At 36.6% G+C, this 16,450-nt stretch overlaps 1 protein-coding gene across 1 annotated transcript in view; it reads left to right on the forward strand.

The window, feature by feature from the left end:
- The first annotated feature begins 10,280 nt into the window (after positions 1 to 10,280).
- The window catches only part of LOC126248899 (UPF0669 protein C6orf120 homolog), a 64,000-nt gene continuing 57,830 nt past the window's right edge, over positions 10,281 to 16,450 (forward strand). Inside the window, exon 1 of the mRNA XM_049950370.1 lies at positions 10,281 to 10,471. The gene's annotated coding sequence lies outside the window, so the exon portion shown is untranslated. The remainder of the gene's footprint in view (positions 10,472 to 16,450) is intronic.

Genomic DNA, 16,450 nt, shown 5'->3' on the forward strand with positions numbered 1-16,450 from the left:
GGACATTTTTCCTCAAAACTCAGTCAGAGGTTGGATAAGGTATCTAGTCCAAAAATTAACATTCTCATATGTAAGGACTTAAATATCAACATAATGAAATCAGATGATGTATTTATAAGTACTACAATATCCTCTGCAGCTGTGGAATAACATCATTCGCAAAATGTCCAACTAGAGTGCTTAAACCATCTTCCTCAATAACAGAATAACTGCAGGTTACTTGTTCAAAATCTAGGCCTATCAGATCATCTCTGTCAGATATTAATAGCAAATATTTATGCAGAAATGTCTGCTAAAATTCATGCATACAAAACGGTCTTCTCAGAACCAAATCTATGTCAGTTCTCATTCCAGACACAATATGAAAGGTGGGAGGAAGTGTATGCAGAAACAAATGTAAACAAAACGTTTAATAACTTCGTGACAATATTTCAACTAAAATTTGAGGAAGCATTCCCCAGAACATTGCATTCCATTGGAGCATCAAGAAAGGTATATGGGTGACCAGAGGTATCAAAAAATCGTCTGAAAGTCTACGGTATCACACATCCATAAAAATAACCAGACTGACCCAACCTTTTCATAATTTTTAAATTTACAGGAGAACTTATAGAAAGGTGTTGGTAGCTGCAAAAAAACTTGCAAACAGTAAAATATTAATGAAGGCAAGTAATGAAAGGAAAGAAATCTGGAACATAATCAAACAGGAGACAGCAAATGTTGGACCAAAACACCTGTAAAAGATTAAAAACGAAGATCATCAAGTCAGGAACCCAAAGGAACTAGGAAACTTTGTGAATGAATACTTTAGCGCTATTACTACGAAACTGCAAGAGAAATTTCCAGACACATATGTTCTACACCACTAGGATCAGCCTGCGCACTCAATGGTGGTCTTTCCAACAACAGAGGAAGGGGTGTCACTGGTAATACACCAAATTAAACAATAAAACATCATCAGGGTTAGATGAGATTCCATTCAGTGTGCTTAAGAAATGTATAAACACGTAAAAATCCCTTAACCATGTTAATTAATGAGTCTTTCAAATCTGGCTACTTTACTGAATACTTGAAACAAATAAAAGTAATACTAATACTAAAAAATGGTGATCCAGAAAATGTAGAAAACCATAGACCAATTTTTTTATTATCTTGCATTTCCAAAACCACAGAAAAATAGACTAATGAAGTACTTAAATAAATACAACCTTCTATGTAATGAACAATTTGGTTTCAGGCCTACAAGAAGCACATAGTCAGCTATAGCACAGTTTACTAAAGTTGTACTTGAAGCACTAGACAAGGGTGAGGATGCAAAAGGCATTTTTTTTGGATCTGTCAAAGGCATTCGACACAGTTGACCACAGAATTTCACTACACAAATTAGAAATATTAGCAATAAGGGGTATGGCACAGAATTTGTTTAAGTCATATTTGGAAAACTGGGCGCAAAGAGCCGAAATCTAAAATATTTCTAAGCGACTAGTAGTAAAACACTTATCAGATCCGAGATATATTAATATAGGAGTCCCCCTGGGAAGTGAATTGGGCACAATCCTCTTCCTTATACATTGAAGCGCCAAAGAAACTTGTATAGGCATGTGTATTTAAATACAGAGATATGTAAACAGTCAGAATACGACGCTGCGGTCGGCCACACCTATATAAAACAAGTATCTGGAGCAGTTGTTAAATCGGTTAGTGCTGCTACAATGGCAGGTTGAAGTGAATTTGAACGCAGTGTTATCGTCGGGGCACGAGCGATGGGTCACAGCATCTCCAAGGTAACGATGAAGTGGGGATTTTCCTATATGACCATTACACGAGTGTACCCTGAATATCAGGAATCCAGTAATACATCATATCTCCGACATCGAATCCAGAAAAAGATCTTGCAAGAACAGGACCAACGGCAACTAAAGAGAATCGTTCAACTTGACAGAAGTGCAATCCTTACGCAAATTGCTGCAGATTTCAATGTTGGACCATAAAAAAGGGTCAGCATGCAAACCATTCAATGAAACATCATCGATATTCGCTTTTGGAGACAAATGCCCACTGTGTACTCTTGATGACTGTACAACACTAAAATTTAAACATCACCTATGCCTGTCAACGCCGATATTGGACTGTCGATGACTGGAAACATGATGCCTGGTCGAACGAGTCTCGTTTTAAATTGTATGAAGCGGATGGATGTATACTAGAATGAAGACAACCTCATGACTCCATGGATCCGGCATGTCAACAGGGGACTGTTCAAGCTGGTGGAGGCTCTGTAATGGTGTGGGGCATGTGCAGTTGGAGTGATATGGGACCCCCTGTACATCTAGATATGACTCGGACAGGTAACTCGTACATAAGCATCCAATCTGCTCACCCGCATCCATTCATGTCCATTGCGCAATCCGACGGACTTGGGCAATTCCAGCTGGACAATGCGACACCCCACACGTCCAGAATTGCTGCAGAATGGCCCCAGAAACCCTCTCCTGTGTTTAAACACTTCCACTGGCCACCAAACTCCCCAGACATGAATATTATTGAGCATATCTTGGACGCCTTGCAACATGCTGTTCCTTGTACTCTTAAGGATTTATGAACAGCCCTGCAGGATTCATGGTTAGTTTGTTAGTTACGTGTTCCACTGATCAATAACATGGAAAAACCGTTATTATGTGGAACGTATCAAATGCACAAGAAATGCACACAGGAAACAAGGTTTTTTTTAGATTATAGTGTTATACCTAAATATTTCTATTATCTATCCTATTCCCTTAAATGGCACAAAATGCATATATTATATCTCCAGACTTATTTACTCATATTCAAGAATTCATGTATGGTATAGAAGGAGTTGTCAAGGAGGCATGATTTCAATTTGTTTTTGAAACTATTACTGCTGTCTGTCAGACATTTTATTTCATCTGGTAATTTATCAAAACGTTTTATAGCAGCATGTTTTACCCCTTTCTGTGCCAAATATAGGTTAAGTAAAGGATAGTGTAGGTCTTTCTTTTTTCTGGTATTGTAATCATGAGTGTCGCTGTTGATTTTACTGAGTAAATGTACTGAGAAGCAGTTGTAAGAATTCCTAACCTTTTAAACAGACACCTGCAAGATGTGCGACTATGAACCCCACACATTATTCTAACTTTCTTTTGAACAGTGAATACCTTTTGCCTAAGTGATGAGTTGCCCCAGAATATTGTGTGACATCAGAGAGTGGAAGTATGCAAAGTATGTTGGTTTAGTAATTTCTACATCCTCAAAATTGGCAATTATTCTGATTGCAGAAGTTGATGAACCTAGTCGCTTTAGGAGATCCAAAATATGGCTTTTCCAATTAAGATTCTCATCTATATGTATATCCAAAAACATAGTATGCTCTACCCTGGCTACTGAATTCTTTTGATGTGTTATGTTTATTGAAGGAATTATACATTTTGCAGCAGAAAATTGGATGTACTGTGTTTTTTCAAAGTTTAGAGCAAGTCCATTCGCAGAAAACCAATTAATAACTTTCCCAAAGACCTTATTTGTATCATTTTCTATTGGACTTTCTTTTACTAGATTAATAATTATGCTTGTATCATCAGCAAACAGTGTCCGTTCAGCATCTTGTTTCACATAAGAAGGGAGGTCTTTCACATATATCAAGAACAGCAGGGGACCTATGACTGAACCTTGTGGAACACGTAATGTAATTTCACTCCAGTTAGATGTAGTGGGAAACTCCTTTGAATCACTTGAAGCATATAAAGAAACTTTTTGCTTCCTGTTCTGTAGATATGACCTAAACCACTCATATGCTGTCCCATTTATACCATAGAATTGTAATTTCTCTAACATAATGTTATGGTTCACACAATCAAATGCTTTGGATAAGTCACAGAATATTCCTACTGGTGACATTTTACTATTTAAAGACTCTATTATGTGGACAGTGAAATTGTAGATTGCTGTCGCAGTGGAACACCATTTCTGAAATCCCAACTGTGATTTACTAAGTATCCCGTTACTGTTGAGATGGCTAACCACTCTTAAGTACATTACTTTCCCAAGGATTTTTGAAAATGCTGTAAGCAAGGATACTGGCTGGTAATTATTGACATCTGTGGTTTCCCCCTTTTTGTAGAGAGGCCTGACAATGGCATATTTTAACCTGCCTGGAAAAATACCCTGAGTCAGTGATGCATTACATATGTGACTCAAAACATTGCTCCACATTGTTTTAATAACTTGTTAGAGATGTCATCTACTCAAACAGAACATTTATTTTTCAAAGATTTAATAATTTGCCTTATTTCACAAGAGGTTGTTAGATGAAACTTAATCTGACTAAAATATTTCAAAACTGACTCTTCCATGTACTGCCTGGCTTTTTCTTTTGAACTATTCTCACCATTTTTTTCTCCTACACTTAAGAATTGGTTGTTAAATACATTGGCTACCTCTGTACTGCTGGTTAAGATGGTCTCATTCTCTTTAACAGTAATACTACCTACCCCAGTGGTTACTTTTCCTGTCTCCCTTCTAACTATATGTCATATTGATTTTATTTTATTGCTGGACTTGTTAATTTACTCTCGAACATACATATTTCTTGATTTCCTTACAACTTTTCTCAGTATCTTACAATAATTTTTATAGTGTAAAACTAATTCTGGATCTTTACTAGTTCTAGCGGTCTCATACAGTTTTCTTTTTCTTTCTGAAGACACTTTAATACCTGTAGTAATCCAAGGTTTCTTTGAAACGTTTGTGGTGTTACATTTAGTAATTTTCTTTAGAAAACAATGTTCAAAAGGGGATACAAATTTATCAAGAAATATGCTGCATTTATCATTTGCATTTGGCTCATTATATACATCTTCCCAGTTTACATTTCCTAAACTTTCTCTGAAGTGATCTATAGATACCGGGGTGAGCACCCTCACTCTGTTACTTAATGGTTTCTGAAGTGTAAGGTTTTGTAAGTTAATCAGTTGTGCATCATGGTGATAATCCATTTACCACAGGGAAAGCAAGTGTTTCTTCTACATCCTCTTGCTGTACAAATACATTATCTATTACAGTACTACTGGTCTGAGTTATAGGTGCAGGGAAATTGATCACTGATTCTAAGTTATATGTTTTTAACAACACTTCTAGTTCACTTCTCCTATCAGAGTTGCTTAGAAGGTTAACATTGAAATCACCACAGATTAATAACTTCTTCTTTTTGTCTGACAGACAGCATAATAAGCAGTCAAACTTTTTTATGAATAGCTCCCAATCTCCTAGTGGAGAGCTGTACACTATTGCTAATATCAAAACAATATTTTCTAGTTGAAGTTCACATGCACAAACCTCAAAGTGTTGATCAATACAAAATTTGCTTACTTCGACAGTTCTGTATTTACACCCTTGTTTTATGAAAATGGCAATTCCTCCTTTATCCATACTAGATCTACAAGTGTAAAATGATAAATTATACCCATTTATACTGCAATTTTCCATCCCCACAGTTACATGGTGCTCAGACAAACAAAGTATATCAAACTCATTCTTATTTTTGAGATAATCTAAACACATTATCAGCTCATCTACTTTATTTTTTATTCCCCTGATATTTTGGTGAAGTAAGTTGATACCACCCTTAGCTTTATCCCTATTTGCTGTGCATGAAGTTTCTTTTCTTCTAATTTCCTTGGTTGTTATCTGTCTGGAATTTGGTTTTAACCTAAAAAACCTGTCTGCCTGGTCCCAATAACCACAGGGATCACCCCTTGTGTGACTGTAACCCCCCTTACAGTATCTGCTAATAGAGAAGCTAACTTATCTTTACCCTTCCTATTAAGGCCCAGGCCATGTGTAGTGTAACCCCACCTACCAATAGCATCAACTGGAACAACACTCATGTGAGACTTCACCAGTGTCTGGAGCATCCCGTTCATCTCAGTGTTAACATTAACACGCCTTACAGCAGTGTTTACCCAGGGGTGATCATAGCGCTGAAAGACCTCCACAAACTCCACATTCGTGTGCTCAGTTTCTGCTCCTATTTCATCCAGGTCACTCCTAATATTATATCTTGGATTCGTAGTCAGGCTGTTTCCTGCTCCCCCAACTATAATTACCTGATCTTCCTTCTCAAAGTCCTTGCATAGCTGACTTAAGTTTTCTGTCACCTGCCTAAGGCTAGCACTTGGTTTCACAAAACTTGTCACCTGATACTCTGTCCCTAATTTCTCCTGAAGCGGTTGGCCCACACCCCTCCCATGCCTACTACCTGTAAGCAGAATTTTTCTTTTCCTATTCTGGTTTGATCCCGACCTGTCTCTTTTCTTTAAGCTAGTATTCTGCTTCAACCTACATTCAACTACATCTGAATGAAGCCCTTCCTCCACTACTTCAGATACCAAGCCAAACTGATTTGCTAACTGAATATCAGAAGTTTTATCAACTGTTTCCCTTTTTCGCCCTTTGTTTGCTACCTTTTCCCAGCGCCCAGAGTCCTTTTCCTCCCTTAGCTTACATTATTCCAAATTCGCGATTTCTAATTCAGCCTTAAGGGCACAAATCTTTGCCTCCTGTTCCGCGAGTTTTCTGTCCTTTCTACATAACCTACACTGTCATGGAAGAGCCTCATTATCTACCCTCGTTTCCTCTCCGTTGCACTAGCCCCAATGAAACCACAACCTACAGACTATACAGAACACCCCCTCCTTCAAATTTTTACGGCAACCACCACACTTGTCACACATGGTTTGATAGTAAAACGTAACACAAAAGCAGAAAATAACTTCAACAACACAATAGTTTCGTAACCAGTACTAATACGTAACTAAAACTAATGTAAACAAACTTATAAACTTGCTTCAGAAACCTTTAATTAACCACATATATTCTGGATGAGAGACACGAATTAATTTAACTTTGAAGCACTAAGTCTAGTCAAAAACAAATATCTGCGCTTGTACGAAATTTACGCCTAAGTATGTAACCCAGCTCACGACTACTGGCCTTTACGAAATACTTCCTTTTCGATGTAATTACATTTAGAAAAGCAAAACCTTCAATAGATGGATTAGATAAGAAGTAAATGCACTAGTCTAAAATGTAATATTAACTAAATTAGCTCTTATTTCAATGTCAATCGCTTAACTTAGTGAGAGCTTCGTACACGCGCGTCCGCCTGACTGCAGGGCTGCCAATGGTGTCAGTTCCGTCCAACACTACTTCAGACATTAGTCGAGTCCATGCCGTGTCATGTTGCCACACTTCAGAGTGCTCGCGAGGGCCCTTCACGATATTAGGCAGGTGTACCAGTTTCTTTGGCTCTTTAGTGTATATATAAATGATTTCCCACAGAGTGCCAGGTATGGAGAAAAAATACTATTTGCTGATTACACCACTGTAGTGATTACAGATAAAAATCGAACTCAGTGGAAAAAGAGAATGAAGTTCTCAGAGACGTCCACAACTGGTCATTAAGGAATAAAGCAGCACTCCGTCTACAGGCCACAAGTGACCCATCGGGACTATCCGACCACTGTGTTATCCTCAGATGAAGATGCAAATAGGAGGGACGTGTGGTCAGCACACCGCTCTCTAGATCGTTATGGTGGTGTTGTTTGAGCGGAGCCGCTACTATTCAGTTGAGCAGCTCCTCAGTTGGCATCGTGAGGCTGAGTGCACCCTGAATTAAGGAATAGAGCAATTTTAAATGTGAAAACACAAACTGTATAAACTTCCGACTGTATAAAAAACCTAGTGATACTATATTAAAAGTAAATAATGCTATACTAGGTTGTGTAACTGATACCAAATTCTTGGGGATAATGTAGATTGTCAGTTGAAATGGACAGAACATGTGAGAATTTTGGCAAAGGCGCTATCCTTAGGATGTTATGTCCTGTGAATCATTGCATCTGTGTACATGCCTCAAAGTAGTCAACTTTGGATACATGAATTCAGTCCTCAGTTATGGGATAATGTTTTGGGAAATAAGTTATTAAGTCAAAAAGTCAAAGTAGTTTATTATACTATGGAATATAAGTGTACAACAGACTGCCACAAGAAATGAAAGATGCAAATGATCACCACGCTTTTAGTCTAAGCTTGAAAAAATATTTACTAAATAATAGCTACTACATGGTAAATGAATATTTAAAATAATTATAGATCATAACTTAATGTTCATGAACATTGCACTATATAACAATTTTGGGGTACGATTATAAAAGTAGAACTAAGTGAAGTACTGTAAGAGAAATTTTTATATTAATAAGAAATATTGTACAAACATTTGATGACATCCATACAATGTCTGTTGTTCTATGGGTGAATGAATAAATAAGTAAATCAATAAATCCACATGAAGTATGATTGCTTTTGAGGTGTCCAAGGATTATACTGTTTTCTGTGTACATAATCGTGACAGGATCTCTCTAGCTGACTTCAAATCGCCTTTTAAATGTTAGCATTCAGTTGTTTCAGAGAGGCGACTTAAAATGTTTCATTTGTATAATATTGTAGTATGTATTAATTCTCTGTGTCTGTCCTGACGTAATTGGAAATACCATACTTCATGCTGATTTAGTACAGTAGGAAATTTGTATCCTGGTATTTCACCCCTGCTACGCAGCTGACAGCAGTCTTCAGTGAAAGTTTTATGCAGTACGACTGCATCGACTGAGTGTATCTGTTCATCTTACTGCTGCCTTCAATGTCAAGTAGGTAGATAGTTAACTAAGGGCAAAAGTGTTCTGTTGGAAGGATATGAGACTTTAAAAGGACCGTTTGAGTCCTCAGTTGTGTTTGGTTCTTGATTGTCGTTGCAGAGGTCCCTAGGCTGCAGCACAGTGGTATCTAAACATTGTTATGCTATTGACACCACCCAAAGTATACATATGGCATATGTTGAAGTTAAAACCCCGAACAATGGGCAAACTGCTACCCACTTTTCTTTCTTTCTTCTTTTCTAGTGCATGGAATGCATAAATTTTATTATTCTTATTTCAGAAACTTTCTTATCAGACATTGCGTGAAATGCACGGGTCAGATGATTAATACTAAATCAGGTGAGACTCAGAAAAAAAGGAATTAAACAAGGATATACTTGTAGGGACTATCAATCAATCAGATCATCATTTACTTGTAACTCTATTTTCTGATTTCCATTGTATGTTTTACTAGTCTCAGTCTTACAATATTCTCGATAGGTCTTTCCTTCTTCTTAAAATGCCATATTTATCCCCGTAGCTGTACCGGTAGTTTTAAATTTCCTCGATCTGAAGTACAGTTTGGTCGTAGTTTTGCATGACGTTCTTAAGTCATTTGCAAGGCAGGGTTAACGCACAATTAATTTACTCTCATTGCGGTTATACGACGAGACTTCAAAAATTAAGTTACACAATCATGTCGTCCCACTCTAAGACCACTGCGCGACAGAGTGGCGCATTGTACATCTTCTGGTTTACCTGCAGACATAGTTGTGCTACAGTGTGGATATCATGTGCATGCGTGTGAAATGCTGAAACAACCGGAGACTTTCGGTACTCCATAGTTGAAGTACGCGTGACAGTACGTTTCTTGGGGGCAAAATGTCTAAATTGTACACAGATTCACCATTCCAGCATGGTGCCAACAATTTCACCAAGGCCGCAACAGACATGAGTGTTACTGATCGGGAAGAACGGCCATCTATATCAACTACAGAGCACATTTCCGGGCAACGGAGGAACTGATTCGTAGCTATCACAAATTATCAAACTGTGACAACATTAACGCAGCGGTTCTCGAATAGCTCCGTGACAAAGGAGCGCATTTTTATCGTCGAGTAGTTGAATAATTTGTAGAACGCTCCAACCGTTGTGTTCACAGACTTGGTGACTGCCTGGGATAAAATATTGTCATGTATCTGTGTCACTTTAAAGTGTAGTGCAGCTTCAATAAAATTACTTGACCTGCCGTAGTGATATGTATTTTACTTTTTAAAGACCTCCTCGTGTTTTAGGATAACAATTTCCATTGTAACTTTAGCTACAATGAAAACCTCAGTAGGCCTATACATATTTCTGTGGCGGAGTAATTCCATTTATTTTCAGCTATGATGTGAAGTTATATTGTAATGGGGGAACGAGTAGCACCTTTACTCATTCACATTTCCGTCACTGACTCATATTCATTCAAAAAAACGCGTTCTCTTATTACACGGTTGTAATTCAGCCATAGGAAGACGTACTTGGTGTTGTCTCTGTTTACATTCAACAATTGCCTAATGATATCTTTGATAACAGCTGTCCGTCAACATCGTGCATATACAACTTGTAGGATTGAAGTGCGATAAAACCGAATGATTGTTGTCCTTCCTCAAGCTGCAAAGTAATAAAGAAATGTTTTGTATAAATACCTCAGTGCAGTGATCAACTGGTGTCAGTCAGCATCTTGACGCGACACGACAGAAAGAAACGTTTATGTAGAGGTATTGTTTCAGTATTTGCTGCTTTCTGCTTATTTTGCTGTTTATAAGGAACAATAGTCTTTATACATTTTCTTTACATTAAATTTGTGTGGAAGTGTTCGTAACCACATTAAGGAACCAAACTTCTTGTGTGCGTGGACATGCTTCACTTCCAGCGTAATAATATTTGTAAGCTGTTTGTTGAAATTGAACCATGAACACGAAGTACGTTCGGCGAGAAATGTACAATATACTATTCTCGAAGCCAAAAAGAAGTTGACAGATTTATTATTGGAGGTTCAGACGGCAAAGAATAAGAGTGAGGAGGAGCAAACCAAATTTATGTTTTGACCTTATGATTCAGTATAAATTAAGGACGACAGAAAGTTTTGCTTGTAACGCTGACACGTGAAATTAGGAGTTCGAAAAGGCGTTGCAGTTCCAATACATGTAAAATGAGACCCAAAAGTTGTAGTGTGATATACCGCATTTTGACATGCGATTATTCTTGTACGACACATGTCAAAAAATGCTACCGATTTGTACGATAAATAAAGTCTTACACACATAGCAATTGTGAATAGTGTTATTTTCAGTAGTACTTTATAAAATACCAGCTAAATCATCAGAATAATAGACATCAGAACTTTGAAGGAGAAATGTGTTTGAGCAGTGTGAAATACCTTACATTAAAGTAATATATTATGAATATTCTAAAGCTGATTGGCTCTGGAAGTTTACTAATGCAGAACAAATTGAAAACTAAATTCATTACTGGTTTGAATACGTGTCTGTTTATGCAGATTAAATGCTTGAAGTTTTGTAGAACTAAATTAGTTTCACTTTTGTGCAATCTAATGGATTGTAAGATATTGTGTCCCAACCTCTCTGTAAACATAGTGAATTCGGAAAAGTGTTCAACTGGTTTAATCAGCAATACAATTCAGCATAATTTTTTTTTTTTTTTTTCCCTTTTCAGTTCAGGTGTGGTAGGAGTCAACATCTTGATTGACCGTCAATTGCAGTGTTGCCCTAAGTGTAGGTTAGGTTGGAAGATGACTGTTTAAGAGTTGGTGAAGACAATGAACATGAATACAAAATAGCAGTTGTGATAACATGTTGATCTTAAGTATTTGATGTCTGTGTTCGCACCATATTTGTTGTCAATTTTGGTATAAAAACTAAAAGTGCACTGTATATTCAGAAATTTTGCAGTATGTAATAGATTAATCTCCAGCAAGTATTTTGGTGTATGTTGTGTACTTATATTATACATCAACTATAAAAACTCAAGAGAAAGGGGGGGGGACACTACATAAATGTTACTACCTTTTTATTAAATGAAACTTTAATAACATATGTCATTCCTTGAGAAAAGTCTATTACTTGTGTATCATTGTAGGAAACATTTTAATGGAGGCAGTTGAGGGTATTAGAATGAAATGTCAAACTCTTCAGCAAAAACTTTCTGTAACTAGGAATGAAGAGGAATGAGTTGTAAGTGAAAGCAATGAATGATTTATTGAGGCATGCTCTTATGGCTCAATTGGAGGAGCACTGCTCATGAAACTCCTGTAACCACATTGGTTCAGCGTACTCTTTTAAGATGTTGCAAAAGCTTAATTCTCGTGAATGTTTTGTTTAAATTTAAAGCCGACATAACACAGTTGTTTTGTCTTGATGAGAAATGTTTTTATTGGCTCACTTCTTACATGTTTTGGCCACTGACCAGCTTCAGAGGACTGCAAAATAACAAGAATAAACTATCAAAAACAAATATGCAGATATAATAATTTGTTGTTGCTATTACACAATAATATCAGGAAACAGTTACACAGTTTACCTGCATGATTATTTTCTGACACTGTCTTGTTGTACACCCCTTTCAAGATGGCCAGTGGCCAAAATGGGACATTAAAAAAAAAAAAAAAAAAAAAAAAAAAAAAAAAAAAAAAAACGGGGGGGGGGGGGGGGGGAGATGCCCAGGTCAAAACAATTTCAGTTGGTAAGTGCAGTCATGACTGGTACATCTCATGTTGCTTTTATGCAATGGATTTGTAAATTTCAAAGCACTCACTATTTGTAGAGTTTCATTTAGTACTATTGTAGTCTGTATAAACTTCAGTGAAAATGAGGATCTTGTAAAGCTGTAGTTTTCCTTTGTTGTTGATATTAAATATATCTCTCGAAACATGTGCTTAGAAAGGAAAGGAAAGCTCCTAATTACTTAGTATGTAGGTAATGTTATCTGGCAAGGGGGAAAAAAAAAGAACTGTTGCACTGTAAGTAAAAGAAAGCAAAATGTCTTGCTCCACATACATATTTACGACAAGCTGCCTGTGATTTCCAAAGTATTGCTTTATGTGACATGTTTTGTCATTTATTGTGCGACAAGACAGTACCTTGCCAGTTATTTAAGAAATGTTGAGAATTGAACCGAAAAGTTGTAAAATATCACAGCGTGAGACAACTTGTTTGATGAGTCACTTTCTCACATTTATATAAATGATATGTAAACCAATTAATTTAATATTCAACTGGAGAATATTAAAATGAGTGTGGAGGCCAGATAAATTGCTTTATTATTTCAAACACTCTCTCTTTAATGCATGTTGCTTACATTGTTGCATTAATCAGTCAATCAATTAGCTGCTGTCTATCTACTATTGAATGAGAAGTTAGTAACTCCCCTATGTATATTTAGCATGTATGGTATTGCAAAGTGGAGGTACTTGGCTGGTGGAAACTTTTGTTTAGTCTACCGCCTAAGTTGGTCCAGCAATTATGCTACATCCTGTGAGCTGTATGCTTGAAACAGTGGTGCACAGGTGAGCACAGGGTGTGAACATTGGATATTCAATGTTAATGTGAGCTTGGCTGGGGGAAATTCTTTAATTACTCATATAGTTTCACATACATTTTGTACTTCTTAAAAAAATCAAGATGTTAGAGTTACAAGCAGCCATAATATATTTACCAACTTTTAAACATTGAGTATAAAAAGTGTCTGAATATATGCTTGGTTCAGGCTTCTAATATTTTCCTATGGTACATGCAGATGGAAGCCCTAACATAGCCTGCAGTCAAATCTGATGTTGGTTGATGTATTGGTTGGATTGCGGAGTCCAAATTACTCTGAGTTACACAATAAATGGAGAAAAACAGACTTAGATCAAGTAAAGTGACAGGCAAGACTAGTTATTCAAGAATGACTTGTAAACTGTTGGGAGGGAGTTTTAATTGCCTTCAGAGTTTGGTAAATCTCTAGATAAAACTGGTGTACTAGAACTTGAGCCTCGCCAGAGTGCACTCTAAACAGAAAATTGTTATGAATTATTATTTTTTTCATATGTGCTTTCTAAATTCTGATAAACAACATATTGAGATTGAAATTTGCCAGATGATGACCTAACTATATCAATGTCACAATTTTGAACTGGAGATTTTTTGTCTGGAGCACAAGTAAATAAATTGTCCCTTATTTGTAAGAAAAGTGTCTGCAGCCCATGCGTGTTCATTTAAAGGGTGTTATCTGTCACCTATGGCTGTCTGTCTTTATTAGGCACTTATTACAGTTTCAACATTCACACCATTGCAACTCACAATCAATTTGTGCCATTACTTTTTTTGTGAGAGTCCCATAAATGTTGAAATCATGATATCACTTGATATAGAAAGAGAGGCATAAGTGGAACATAATATCCTCCAAATAAATAAACTATGGTGTATATTGGCATAGATGTTGAAGGAAGGGGTTGCAAAGCCTTGTAGCTGAAACACAGCCTATAAGAGTTGGTTTCATATGGTTAATATTGGACATACAGGTATTTTTTTAAACTGGATAATTTACTGACTCCCTGTTGCTTGAACGGGCAGTGTATACAAACTTGATATATATCTCTCTTTGCCGTGGTGTCTGGGGTGCCTCGTCACGGTCCGCGTGGCTCCCCCTGTCGGAGGTTCGAGTCCTCCCTCGGACATGGGTGTGTGTGTGTGTTGTCCTTAGCGTAAGTTAGTTTAAGTTAGATTAATTAGCGTGTAAGCTCAACAGTTTGGTCCCATAGAACTTACCACAAATTTCCAAAAAACCCTTTTTTCCCAGTGCCTGTAAGTTGGGTTTAGGGTTTGATGATTCATAACTTTAGCACACACTTCATTTGTGGCAGGTTTGGAGACATTATCTGTTTGTGTGTGGGTTTGGACTTGATAGCCTTTTTTTATGCACACAATATAACTGAAAATTGCTCACAGGTAACAAAAATCAACTAAAACAAGGAACTCAAAAGGTTCATATTGTTAAAGTAAACAGCATTCAAATGCTAGGCATTCTTGCAGTTACCCTGCCATTTGATAAATCTCTGTTATGATTTGGCTTGATTTGCCTAGTTTCATCATTTGGCCTTGATTAATTTCTTTTAATTTCTGAGCATATAGGACCTTAGACCCACTGGCAGTGCTCAGAAATGTTGAATAAATAGAAAGACAGCAGTGTAACAAAAATTCACTACCATTCTACTGCATTGATCTCTTTAAACTTTTGAGCAACTTCTGAAAGTGGATTCACCAGTTGACAACAACAATTGGCCAACTGAGTGATACTACATTTAAAAAGGTTGTGAAAAATATGCACCTAGCTTTTTTAAAAATTTCTATTGTAAGTGTATGTGTGGCCCCTCCCGAATGGTCTAGTAAATGGCATTATTTTTTTATATAAATAAAATGATACAAAATAGTTAACAAAAGTGTCTTCCTAGTGTATCTTCGTTTGGATATATATTTTAGGCCTCATCATCTGCATAGTAAGCATGCTTTATAACTTAAATGAAGGTTTTCTGATTCACTAAGTTGTTCTTAACTTTTTGAAATTATTTATTTTTTGTGAACTGTTGTCCTTATATTTTTCTGAAAACATTTTTCCTTTAAACATTCATTGGCAGACTGGACTTGTATGCTAGACTGAATGGCTACCTTTTTGTGGCATTGTTATTTTGGTTGAGCCACATGAGTTTGTGATTTCAGATTACTCAGGAAAATTACTTTGAAAAAATTTTCATTCATTGAGCACAACTTGTATCCACATGCTCTACTTCAGTCTGTTACTGATTGTGGGACATAATAGATATTTGAGAATATGATGTGACATTGGCAAAATTTCATGCTCAGGATAAGTCTGCAATTCATTACGTTTATGATAGGAAATTGTCTGCCTCGTTTACGCTTTTAAACTTAAGTAAAGCTTTTTATTCTATATCAGATGAGAATGTTACAAATAAAGCTAGAATACTATGGAACTGTAGATAAACCACTAAATTTAATTAAATATTGCCTAAGCAACAGGTGACAATTACTGTTTGTGAACAAGGGAGGGTTGAACCCACAGACACTCATGGGATGAACGTATCAAATATCTATTTGATGAATTCACATTTCTGAATTTTCTTCTGTATAAGCTAAGATATTTTATTAAAAATTTACTAGTTCTGTATTACAACATGCTCTGTCAGTCAGAACTGCAATATGGAGTACTGTTATGGGGAAATTTTAGGTACAAACTGTATTTTCAAATGACAGAAAAAACAACCAAATGTACTCAAGAACTGAGTCCTAGATGATCCTGTAAGAAACTTTCATTCAGCTCAATATAATGACACTCCAAAGTCTCTATATGCATAATTGTTTAATATATTTCAAAGAAAATATATGCCAAGTGGTGGCAGGAGAAAACTCATATAAAAAGCTTAAGAACATGTGAAAGCTTTCAGATCCAGTGACTCCTCCTGGCAGAAGGGTTGGAGCAGATGGAAGAATGGTGAAGGAAAAGGACTGGTGAGATTTAGGAAATGGGGAGAGGTACAGAAAAGTCACCTTGTACCCTGGGTCAGGGGAGAATTACCGGACAGTAATGCTTTAAAATAATACGTATTTTACTAAAAAGTACATATACATGTGTAACTTCAATTTATGAAGCCAGTCATATGGTAAACATGCTGAAAGGTTAAA

The sequence above is a fragment of the Schistocerca nitens genome, chromosome 3 (assembly GCF_023898315.1).
Source record: "Schistocerca nitens isolate TAMUIC-IGC-003100 chromosome 3, iqSchNite1.1, whole genome shotgun sequence".
Lineage (NCBI taxonomy): Eukaryota > Metazoa > Arthropoda > Insecta > Orthoptera > Acrididae > Schistocerca > Schistocerca nitens.